The sequence below is a fragment of the Xiphophorus hellerii genome, chromosome 22 (genome assembly GCF_003331165.1).
Source record: "Xiphophorus hellerii strain 12219 chromosome 22, Xiphophorus_hellerii-4.1, whole genome shotgun sequence".
Lineage (NCBI taxonomy): Eukaryota > Metazoa > Chordata > Actinopteri > Cyprinodontiformes > Poeciliidae > Xiphophorus > Xiphophorus hellerii.
In genome coordinates, this window is record NC_045693.1 from 16,424,134 (window position 1) to 16,436,069 (window position 11,936).

Sequence of the window (11,936 nt, forward strand, 5' to 3'; positions counted from 1 at the left end):
CTTTCCTCTGCCTATTGTTTATTTCATGGATCCCCCGTGAAGCATCAAAAGCTGTTGTTTCTGTCAGCCCCTAACTGTCCTATGTTTTGTCATTCAGGGCTTGTTAAAAGATAAAACACACACACACACACACACACGCCGGCACACCCCCACATGCATTTCCTCTTCCCCCAGCTGAGAATTCCCAGTGGTAAAATTATTCCATTTAGATGGGAACTTTTTTGTCACTACCCTATCTAAATTGGCATATCTGGCTCTCTCTGAGAAACCAATAAACTGTGAACCCGGATGCATCTGTCAGTCAAGCTCATCTTTACTTTAGCAGGTCCAGATGACAACAACAGCAGAGGAAACACACACACACCAGGCAGAAGGCGGCGTACTGATTGGCTCTCATCAGTTAGGCATTACGAAAAGCACCTGTCATCCTTGGGGCTTCTCAAACCGACACAGAGAGGCCCCTGCCATGGGGCCAACGGGGCCACGCGCAAGACTTACTCAAACACTTCACCCTCATTGTCAGCCTGGCCCACTGATGCCCCACAGCTTGGCCTCTCTGGTGTGATTCATGTCTGTCACTGATAATTTATACAGCAAAAATATGCCGCAGCTAGCAGGTGGAAACAGTCTTGGGGAAAGAGCTGAAAATATAAAAGCTTCAGACATCAATCGGTTGGATTGAAGACTGCTTTAAACATTAAATCTTCCTAAACTGGATCAAACTTTGTAACTTTACTAATTTAGTAACTTTTTTTTTTTTTTATTTGCTGAAGGGAGATATTGTGCATTAATGAACATTTTGATAAACGCAAATATGAATGTGCCCAATTACAGTCAAAGCTGATATCCAGTGTTTGCTACCCTGCCATATGGTGCAGCCTGAATCACCTAAGATTAATAAAAACATTAAAAACTTAACTCAGGGAAGAAAATATTAAGATAAAGTGCATTATATAAGAAACAGACTATATGCAACAATTCAGACTAGTTGTCAAATTCCATTTGAAAATACGCAACATTAAAATTTTATGAAGTAACCATGCATCCTATTAGAGGATGAACTTATACATTTACACAAGTGTCTCTGTCATGCCAGGTACATTTACATATAAGTTTGTCTGTATATTCACATGACCCTATTATGTAGCAAACACACCCCCACACGCCAACACACACCATGTGTTATATATAATCCCATTTGGCTTTAGATTTACTGTATTTACAAATTTGGGTGGAGACCACCTTTAGTGGCATACAGCAAAAAGGGAACGCCACTAACCTGACCACAGTCCAGTTTATAGGCTCCTGTGTGGGTGAACCCCTCATTTGCTAATGAATGAATTGAGTCCATATTAATTATAAATCATTTAACTTGGAGAGAAAAGTTTCAAAGCTGCCTTAAAACTATGAGTAAAGTCAACTTTCAGACATGAGGTAAATCCATGCTGCATAGGAATCATTCTCTGGTTTGGTAATTTCTTAGTCTAAAGGTCAGGATCTTGACATCCAGCTCAACAGCAGTTCACAAAGCCAATTTTATTAAACGTTTTAATGTAAATTGAGATATACCTTCTAACAGAACGATGACTGAAATATAGTGCCAGGACTTCAGGTTAGTGGTTTTGATCAAAGCTTATTAATTTGTTAAGAGTGGCTGAGACCTAATTGTAGGCATGGGCTCAATGTGGCAAATGCATTCCACATTTTAAACTTTCCATTCACAAATCAATTTTTCATATTCCTTGAACTTTTTAGGCATGTGGTAAAATCACATTCGACTGAGGATCAAAATGTTCTAGGAATATTGTAAGAAACTATTTGTTCCAGAAAGTTTCCCAAACCAGATTTTATTTTTGAAAGCAGGGGAAAGCCTCCCACCACCTCTTTTACAGAGTAAGACCAAACGCAAAGGTGGTCAAATATCTGACTGTGCGAAAGATGGAACTTCTACAGATACCTTTACATGTCACTCCTTTATGTCCTTCACAAAATTCTTCAGACATTGGTTAGCTGAAGGTCTCACTTACACCCAGACTTCAGTTTTCAGCACAACAATCATTCTTTGCTTAAACTTATACAGTGCAAGACTTGATGAGTCTGGTGTTGTCATACAGTACCGTTCAGAGACAAGGACCGCCGGTGGTCTGGTTGTGACGTCCTGTCATCCGCCTGCATGGGAGCCTGTCATCAGCCTCATCATGTGGTTGTCATAGTTGATGCAAGTGAGGGGAGAGGCCAGCCCTCCCGTGTCAATCAACGAGCCCTCATTAGAAGCAGCTTTAATTAGTGGCTGCATGGGAGCAGCGCTGTTCACAACGCTGTCTTCGTTAACTCTGTTAATCCCAAATGAATTTGTGTTAGGGAGACAAAGCACTGCATTAATCCAGCGTTGCATCTTTAAATCAAAAAGATGTATGCGTCTTGTCATTTATGTAAAGAGAGTGTATAAGATGTGAAAGCTTCCCTGGAGCAGTTACTCTGGATTTTGCCTCTGTATAAAGATGCAAGGAGTTTAGAGACGATTAGTATTTTGTTGCAGATTTCCGTTCTCTTTTTTGTTTTGTTTTAGCTGCCAAACATGACCATAGCCAATTCCAATAGCAATAAGATCCAAATTAGAAATAGTTTGTGCTGTGAGCAAACATTAATTTTGTAAAGACAAAATCATGCCACTCTTTGTGGAGCAGTTGCTGCAAGACAGTGTTTTACTAATATTTTCAAATGAAGACAAAATGATAACAGAGTTTAGCATCTTGGATTGCTTTTAATAAAAGAATGTGTTCCATTCTACATGCCTAAACACAACCTTCTGAAAAACTTCCAGTAGTCCCAAAACAAACAGAGCAATTTTATGTTTTGTTTTTCCATTATATGCTCAAAGTTTTCCTCTCTCTCACTCTCTGGCAGCCTGAGCGAACCACAGACATGTCATAGGTAATACAGGTTCTCTGAAACAACTTCTTCCATCCATTTGTTTCATTTTTTAACACCTAACTGATAATAAAAATTCTTAACTATGAATACTCTTCCAACCAAGAGCATTTGTAGCACTTATGTATGGGGCATTCACTTAATGGAAAAATTATAGATTTTTAAGTCTCCAACCAGTCAGAGCCACTCAAACTAAAAGCCAGCAAATCAACGGTGGATTTCACAGCATGTCTCTAAAAGAGCTAAAAAAAAAAAAAAAAAACAATATGCTAGGTTGTGAGAATGCTTATCTGAAAAAAAAAATCTCATCATCCCATTAAACAGAAGAACCAAAGAGTCCAAGCCTGATTATGAGCTTATTTTCCCAGTTGGCGGGTGAGACCATCCAGGCGACAGGAACATGACTTTGTGATGTTTGTAATGAGTGAGCATTGATTGACTCAACGCAGTCTAAAGAGGTCTCCTACAACGTTCAAGCTCAGAGGCTTCTCAGACTCCATGTGCATTCTGCGCTTCAGCGTGGTTCACAATTAGAATAATGAGCACTCCAAGAGCTGTTGCTGCTTTTCTCAACCCGGGCCTCATCTGCCAACTATGTGCTATTATACCATTCCCGTCCCTGTTAGATCAGTCAGCAGTGCAGAGCAATTTCCTATCAAGGAGCTAAATTATCGTTTTGAGTGGCCACTGAGTAACACATAGTGTAATTAACCACTAAATATGCCCTGATACCTGATTATGTCACTCTCAGGAACGGGTGAAGAGCTCTGAGGTGGCAGGCTTGTGTTGGTGTGTGCATGTAAAGTGGCAAGGAGGGACTTTAGGTTGAAGTGTGTGGCTGTGCAACAACAGGCCAATAGAAGTACAACAGGGTAGCCCTGACCTGCTTGCCCTCTTCAAGCTGAGAGAAAGCATTCTGTCTGGCAGATGCTCATCCTGTGGAGGGGAGTTGATTTGTTTCATTCCTGACTGTTATGGGAAGACAGTTCAGCATAAGCACCGATACGTTTGCATCTCAAGACAGATGAAAATGAAGAAGCGACATGGAATGAAGAAGAGGAAGCTCAGAGCAGACAACCCCCACAACCTCTGACTGGCTCCCCCAAACTGTCCCAACTACACCCCCACTCCTCCAAACCCACTCCTGTACACCCCCGCACATACTAACACACACGCTCCTCCGTCTCCAGCCTCCTCCACCACCCCACCCAGCACCCAGTCACTGTCAGGCCAAACACATGATGAATTGCCCTGTCAACAGAATTCATTCAGGGACCAATTAATTCAGCAGAAATGAACTAGAGCCATCAGTCGCTGAAAAACTCAGTGCAAAGAGAGCAAAGTAGACCCACTTCAGAAAAAAACGAGGAAGCGAGGGAGGGAATGGTGGGGGGGGGAGAGCATGGTGGAGACAAGAGGGCAAGCGTAAGAGAGAGGGAGAGGGAGCGTGGTGGAAGTTAGTCTGACAGAAATTGGTCATTTAATGCTTTAGCGCACTGGAGACAGCCCCTGTCATAGACGAAGGCATGGCAGGGGCTCCCCTGGTATTTTATTTATTAATTATCCCATGCAGCGAGGGGCCTTTAACTGTCTCCGTCCAGCCTCATCAGCCCGAGTCCCTGTCATTTTCTCTCCACAAACAGATCCTTTAACACCGTGCTCCAGGTTAATGGAGACAAAGCCAATATCCAACCAACCTTGCCTTCTCCCCCAAATACAGTATTCATCTGTACCTTATCCAGGTAATTATGTCTCAGGCGATCTCCTGAATATGTCGTTGGGATGCTAATAAACCACTTTAGATCTGGCGGGCTGAACACGTCTGACCTTTTCAACTTGCTGCTTCATGGTGGTTAAACCTCCCAAGGAGGGCAGCAATTATTTACACCTTACAAGGAGCTGCATGAACAACAGCTCCAAATAATTTCATGATGGGCAGAATACATTAATCACGACAAACTCATATTTACTTCACCATAACTGACGGCTGAAATGTGGCAAGATTCTGAGTGAAACCTTTGTTTCCTCAAAAGAAGATGCTTGCCAGAATTTGTTTTATCGGCGGTGACAAATTAGTCCTCTGAAGGGCGATGTCAGCACCAACTAATTAAGGTGTAGTGTGATTTTGGGCTCTAGATCAAAAATCTGCTGATTCATCCCACTGGTGATTATTGGGTCCATATGGTCGATGTACAGCGAGCTACATTCAGAAACACTATCGGGCCGCCGCAGCACTGCCGTTGCCAAAAGTTTGACAGAATCTTTTGTGGCTGAGCTGCGTGGTGTTCATCACAACCCTGAATTATTTACTGCGTCTTTTCTTTAAGCTTGGGATCCTCCAGTGGAAAACATGGGACGAGGGTCAGCTGGGAGGCTGCCTGCGATGGATTGTTACTCTTCTTTGACGTTAGGAAGTGAAATTCAACACTGTTTCCACTGTTGCTCTTTATGGGCTTATGTACTTTGTAAACCTCCATTTTAGTTTCACCCCATAGTTTGGGGAGGGATTATCACACCTCCATGCTACTTAACATTGGGTTTAGGACAGTTAGGAGTGACTATTGGTGTTAAATGCTACATTTATTATTTGTTGTATACAGCAATGTTGTATACAACAATATACTGTAAATGTTAGTGTACATATCCTCTCAATCTAAAGGTAATTTGAAAAGAAGGACTAGAAATTTGTTTTTAGATATGCAGACATGCGAGTCTTTGTGGTTGGTAAGACGTGGTGGTTCTACAAAATGTTGACTCTGATTTTCCAACACTTCAATAAAACCCATCAAAATTGAGATTTTAACACGACAAAGTGAGAAGTTCAAGAGGTAAGAAGACTTTTCCAAGGTATTGCATCCTAGCAATTACAGAAGGATGTTTCTTGCTACAAAATGATCAGAATGTGTATTTATAAGGAATGTAATACTCTGGAAAATGTTTAAAACAACATTTTCTTTATTACTTTTGTTCAAATGGTTGTGATCTTTGAAAGAAAAGTTGATCGATAGTTTTCTATGATCTTTTCAAAGTTTGTTGTGTTGCTTTTGATGCTTTTTTGCTGATTTTTATTACCTAGTCCACCTAGGTCAAAGAGCATTGTACATTAACTAAAAGCTCCAAATTTGAACAAGTGAAAGAAAAGCAAAAAGTATTGCATAAGAAAACTATTCACAGTGATTAAAGTATTTTTGAAGTACTTTTTTTTTTTCCAACAAATGGGGAGAGAAGGGATTAAAACAACTCGGAACATTTAATTTTAGGTCCAACAACCATCCATGTCTGCTGGTGTCACCCTGTTCAATAGATAAAAATAATCTACTGTACAGCAACTTTTTAAGTAAAATGTCCTTCTTGGTGCAAAAACACAGCCTTGTGTCTAACAACTGAAACTGCGCCATGTTTGAAGTTTTTCATTCACCTGAATGTTTTGGAACAGCTTTTGTGTCTTTGTGGCAAGATGCCAGTTCTAAAGTTCCTCAATATGTCAGATATTGTGTTCTTGACAAAGGGCAAAAATGATATGGATCAATGATTTAATGAGAAGCAAACATAAATTAGAAAAAAAATCAGAAAGGAGAAATTAAGGAAAAACACATTAGACATGAAAGTACACAGGAGAGGTCAGCAGCTGGTGGAGAACAGGTAAACTTAAACTTAAGTGCTGGGAAGATAATTATTGCAGTGGGAACAGGTAAGACTGATTGAATGTGGAACAGCTGTGAAACTCATGAGCTGAGTGGAAAATAGCAAAACACAGGAAGGATCAGATAAACTATAGCTAAACAGAATGACATGGCCAACAGATACAAAGCAACTCAGGAACAGATGTAGCAGGAAAAATCAAGACAACAGAGTGAACATCAGCAACCAGAATACCAAAATAACAGCAACAATTTCTGAAAACAACACCTGGAAAAAAAAATAAACATAGTGTAACCACTACTTAATTTAATTAGCAATAAATTCAGTAGGAAAGTTACTTTAGTTCTAGGGTCACACAGGAGGATGATAAGCATAAAGGTTTTAACAACTCAAGTTTTTCTTTCCCCACAAAAAAAATAATAATCCAGGTAACACTAATTACCTTAATAAAATTAAGGTATAAAACTTAAATTGTCCACCCTTATATAAAAATATCAAATTAATATATAGAAAATTGAGGGTAGTTTTTTTTTTAAACAGTAGCTTTAAAGCTTATTTCAACAAAAGAAATTACATATTCCAGTTAGTCCTTCAATATAACAGTTCAGTCAGTCAGTTCAGTCAATGTGCACATAAGTTGTCCGTTGTGAAAATGTTCATGAACAAATAGTTTGTGGAATAAAAAAAAAATTGGGAGGCCCCTTTTTGTTCAATAAGCTTATCTGTTGTCCACGCAAAGTATCCAGCTCCAGCAGCACCAGGCCCTCCGTCTTTCCAGGCTTCAGTCCGGGCCACAAAGATGGCGGCGGAACCCTCCTGCTTCTGGACTCCACTGGCTCGTTGAGGTATCGGTCGTCCAAAAAAACCCAACCTGCATGCAGAGCGTTAACCGATCATGCAGGTATACGGAAATCTGAGAAATCTTTCAATTACTTCTCAGTGAAAATCAAATTTTAGTTTAAAATAAACCAAAAACGCTCAGTAATAAAGAAATGCCTTAATAAACATCACTTCATCATAAACAGTCTCATTTCACAGAGCTATGCTACTTACAGAGCGACACTTTATACCCTGGTTGTTTTCTTTTTCCAGTTCGAAAAACACTGAGCAACGTTAGCTCCAGCTAGGTAGCCATTCTGCGTAAGTAAGCAGCTGAAAATAAAACAACAGACTCACCGGAGAACTCTCAGAACAGAATGTACATTATCCAGTTCAGAATAAACAGATTTCTTTCATATCACAGCAGCACCTATGCGTAGTAACTTCTCTACGTCTGCTGAAATGTGCTTAGTCTGCATAGTCTGCCATTTCTTTTTTCTTCTTCCCTCTTCTTTACTCTTCTTCTCGTACCGACACAGGAGAAATGTGGGTCTAGTGCCCTCTACAGGACATTCTAAGAACTAACAAACAAACGCATTAAACATACAGACAGATCAACATAGTTTATGGGGGTTACATCAGCATAAAATAAACACAACATATTTCAACTCTATACTCCAATGTAGACTTCTTTGTGTAACTATTTATTATTTCTTTGATAATTGTCCAGGAACAGATTAAAAGGAGACAAAATATAGACAAAATCAATTAATTTTTTTTTCTAGTACTTCAAAAAAAGCCTCAGCTATTTATCAAGCATCAAAAAATGACTCAAGACTTTTGCTCAATGCCTCAGCAGACTCTCATAGCTCTTCAGCTCCATACCTTTCTCCTTCAGCCTTGCTTTACCTCCGCTTGGTGCTTTACTGTAGTGCTAAGAGCAGTGAAAACACACCTAATAGATAACAGTGGCGTACAGGCCAAGTGAACCTGACAAATGGAACGGAAGAGCTAACAGAGAAGAAAGAGGTGCTTAGGCCAACTGTCACAGTTAAAGTGCTTTTCTGATTTCTGTTTACTCACCAGCCTTGAAACCTGACTTGTTTTCCTGCAGCTTACTGGCGAGATTCTGCCTGTGAGTCAGCTGGTTGTCAGGTTATCTTAGGAGGAAAAAAAAAAACTCCAGTTTGGTGTCTAATTTTACCGGAGAAAAAGTTACAACGCGTATGTTCTGAGAGGATGACAACCAAGCTGCCTAAAGCCTCTCTTTTCTGCAGCTCTGTCTCCTCCCTTAAAGCTATTTTGGGGAGAAACGTATGTGAAGAAAATGTATTTAAAAAGAGAAGATATGTGCAGTAGAATATAATTAAATAAATTACACTAATTAGGAACATGAGAGCAGGTGCCAGGCTATTCACTGACAGGGAAGACAGCAAGACAACATGCCTGCACTAAAAAAAAAAAAAGAAAAAAAAAACTTAAAAAAAAAAAAGCACAGTCACAAACACACACACGTGCACACCCAATCACACACACACTCACACATATGTGCACCCCTACACACAGCTGCGGTTATGAGGGTGGATGGTGACAGGCATGGGGACAAAACAACTTTCTGCGTTTTGTCATGTGAAACCCCGCAGGAATACTCATGACAGGAAGCAGAGACCCAGGCTCCACGGGGGTCTCCTGTTCCTTTGTCTCACACACATTCTCTTTATTATTTTGTTCTGCAGCGGTGGAAGGAAGTTTGCACAAGCCAAAGATTTCTCTTCCCTAATTATTTCAGCTTACTCGAGACGGCAAGCTGTGTAATTCACAGGTTTTCCTCTTCTCAAACCTGTTAAAATGCTCTTTAGGCTGAGGCTGTTTCAGGAGGGTCAATTTGGAATAAAGAATTAAAATTTAATAACTTGAAAGAAACAGAAATTTGAAGAAATGAATGCTCTCCCTGACGTAGAAGATGAAAAGATGCATAAAGATGCAATGATGTTTTAGTCATATAAAAGACATTTTATGTCTTATATAAAAAAGCAAAATACTATCTTAAAAATAAAACTCAATTATTTGCATCAATAAGAGCAACTTTGTCTTTTACAAAAACAAATATAAGAAAAAAGGTGAAAAAAATGCTTATTGTCCAAACTAGTTTTGTTTCTGACCCTTATTGAACCACGTTGAGATACAAAAAAACATCACTGGCAATTACATAAATGTATAAATATACTGAAATCAAGTCATCTTTAAAGATTGTTTTAATCCCCTCCAAAAACCCAATATGTTACTTTTGAATTATTGCTAGAAAAAACACAGCCTTTTAAACCATCACTTCAATAAGATATTTATGCCCAAATTAGCTAAATTTCAATAAAAATCTAGAAAGAATGCTTATAGTAAATGACATTTAGGACAATCATACATGCAGTAAAGCAGCTCTGAATGAGCAGCAACCAGCTTTTCTATTATCCTACTAGTAGAAAATCGTTCCATAATTTGGAAGCATCAACACTAAAAGCTCTCTCTTCCTCTGAGCTTTTACATCATGGCTTCTCCTGGACTTCACCTGCTTCTGTAGCATCGCACTTCACACAACGCTGGTGTTAGTTTCTTGTGGGTGCGGGCGTATCATGTCACTTTCTTTAGTGGACTTCATGTTTGAAGGAGCAGATCATGCTTGCGTATATCATGTTGCACATCGCTGCTTGATATTCATTTCATCAGCTCTGTCTAAAATCATGCCATACATACACAGTTAAAATATTTATAACTATGAATTACATTTTTCAAAAGGTATCGCACCTATTGAAAGTTTGAAAGTTGTATTGTTGGCGGAAAAAGAAAAAAAAATTGTTCAAATAAAAGTGAGTGAACATTTTGAGTTTCCAAACAGCCAAATAGAATCTGTATGGCAGTTTCTTTCTTGATAGCACACAACATAGCAGCAGTAAGAGGGCTACAAGATCCTGCAGCTAAGGCTCTGCAGAGCAGACAGCTCAATATCTGGCCTTAGTGCAGCTTGTCAATGCAACACCAAACTCTAGACAAGGAGAGATGGCGGGGGGGGGGGGGTTGGGTGCAGGGAAGGCTTTTTTTAATTATCTGTGGTTGGGTCCGACTGTGCATCATCATTAGAGAGACTAAATAGCAGTGGTCACTGACTCAGGTAGAGGTAAACGGCACAATTAACAAGCTGAGGAGGGAGAACTGTATTCAATTTGAAAGCCTTCTCTCCTAATCCATCTCCAGTGATCAGCAGTGCTGCTGAGCTACGCCCTTTTACATTCAATTACATTAATCACGTTATTACCCTGCAAAAAGTCAACATTTTAATCAAGAACTGGCAAAGTAGGGCAGGACATTACGCCTAAACTGGAATGTGGCAAAGCACAGAAAGCTATTTTAAAGTTCTGCTTACAGACATTTTCTCTTTTAACAGGATTTAAAGCAGTTTCGGTTTGGCATAATGTCATTATGTTTACATTGGAAAGTGTCAGAATTCATTTAATCTTTTATTTAAAACTTCACAGTGCTTGTCAGGAATTCAAGAAACTTCTTTTTTTCCCCCCACAAATCCTCTTGGCCATAATCCCTGCAGGTGTCTGCGAAAACACAGCTGCAGCGTTCGCCTCGTATCAACCATCCTAAAGGGCACAAATTCCTTCGCCGTGCTTTTATAGGGCTCTCGGTGAGCACGCTCTCCAACACAAAGTGTTACTCATACATGGATTAAAACAACTTGTCTGAATGTATGCAGAGCTGTCCAGGACGGTGAGGTTGGAGGATTATTTCATTCACAGCAGAAAAAAAAAAGCCAATTAATATGAATGTGTGCTTACTTCACCCCCAGTTCAAGTTGACTTTGCTGACTGACTGCTGACTGAACACACAAAGTGAATCTAATTTAGTAGAACCTCTGGCTAAGCAGTAGTACTTCACCCATTTTCCCCACTAACAGGGAAGAAATCAATTCTCCGGCATCTATGACATTCAAGAGATGCTTGTCTTGTTTTTTATTCTTTCTTTTTTTTTCTTTGTTTCCACACTTCTTTTTGCATTTTGGCTTGTTAGGAGATCTGTGATGGCTGACCTGGGGATCAGGTTCTGATTAATGGGAGGGAAATTCTTGTTGTCCAAACCATAATGAGAGAAGACAGAGGTGAGAACAGCTCAATACGGGAGATAACCACTCTTTGATCCAAACGGTCATGCAGAACCTGTACTCGCTGCATCATCAGAAAGTGCACAGTCGAGCTTCTTGCTTTTAAGTCTCTTCTCAAAAACTTTAAAAGACTGGAGCATCATGACGTAATGTACATTTTCACTGATATTATATACTATTGAGTATTCATACTCCTAGGACTTTCTCACACTCTATCATGTTATAACCACAATCTTCATTTGTTTGTTTTATTGGGATAACAGGTGATAGAGTGACAAGGAGTATGTATAGGGCAATATATCTATTTCAACCATGTGATTCAAATATAACTAGTTCATTTGGTAAAAAAAAAAATATATATATATATATTTATCTTGAAATGAGT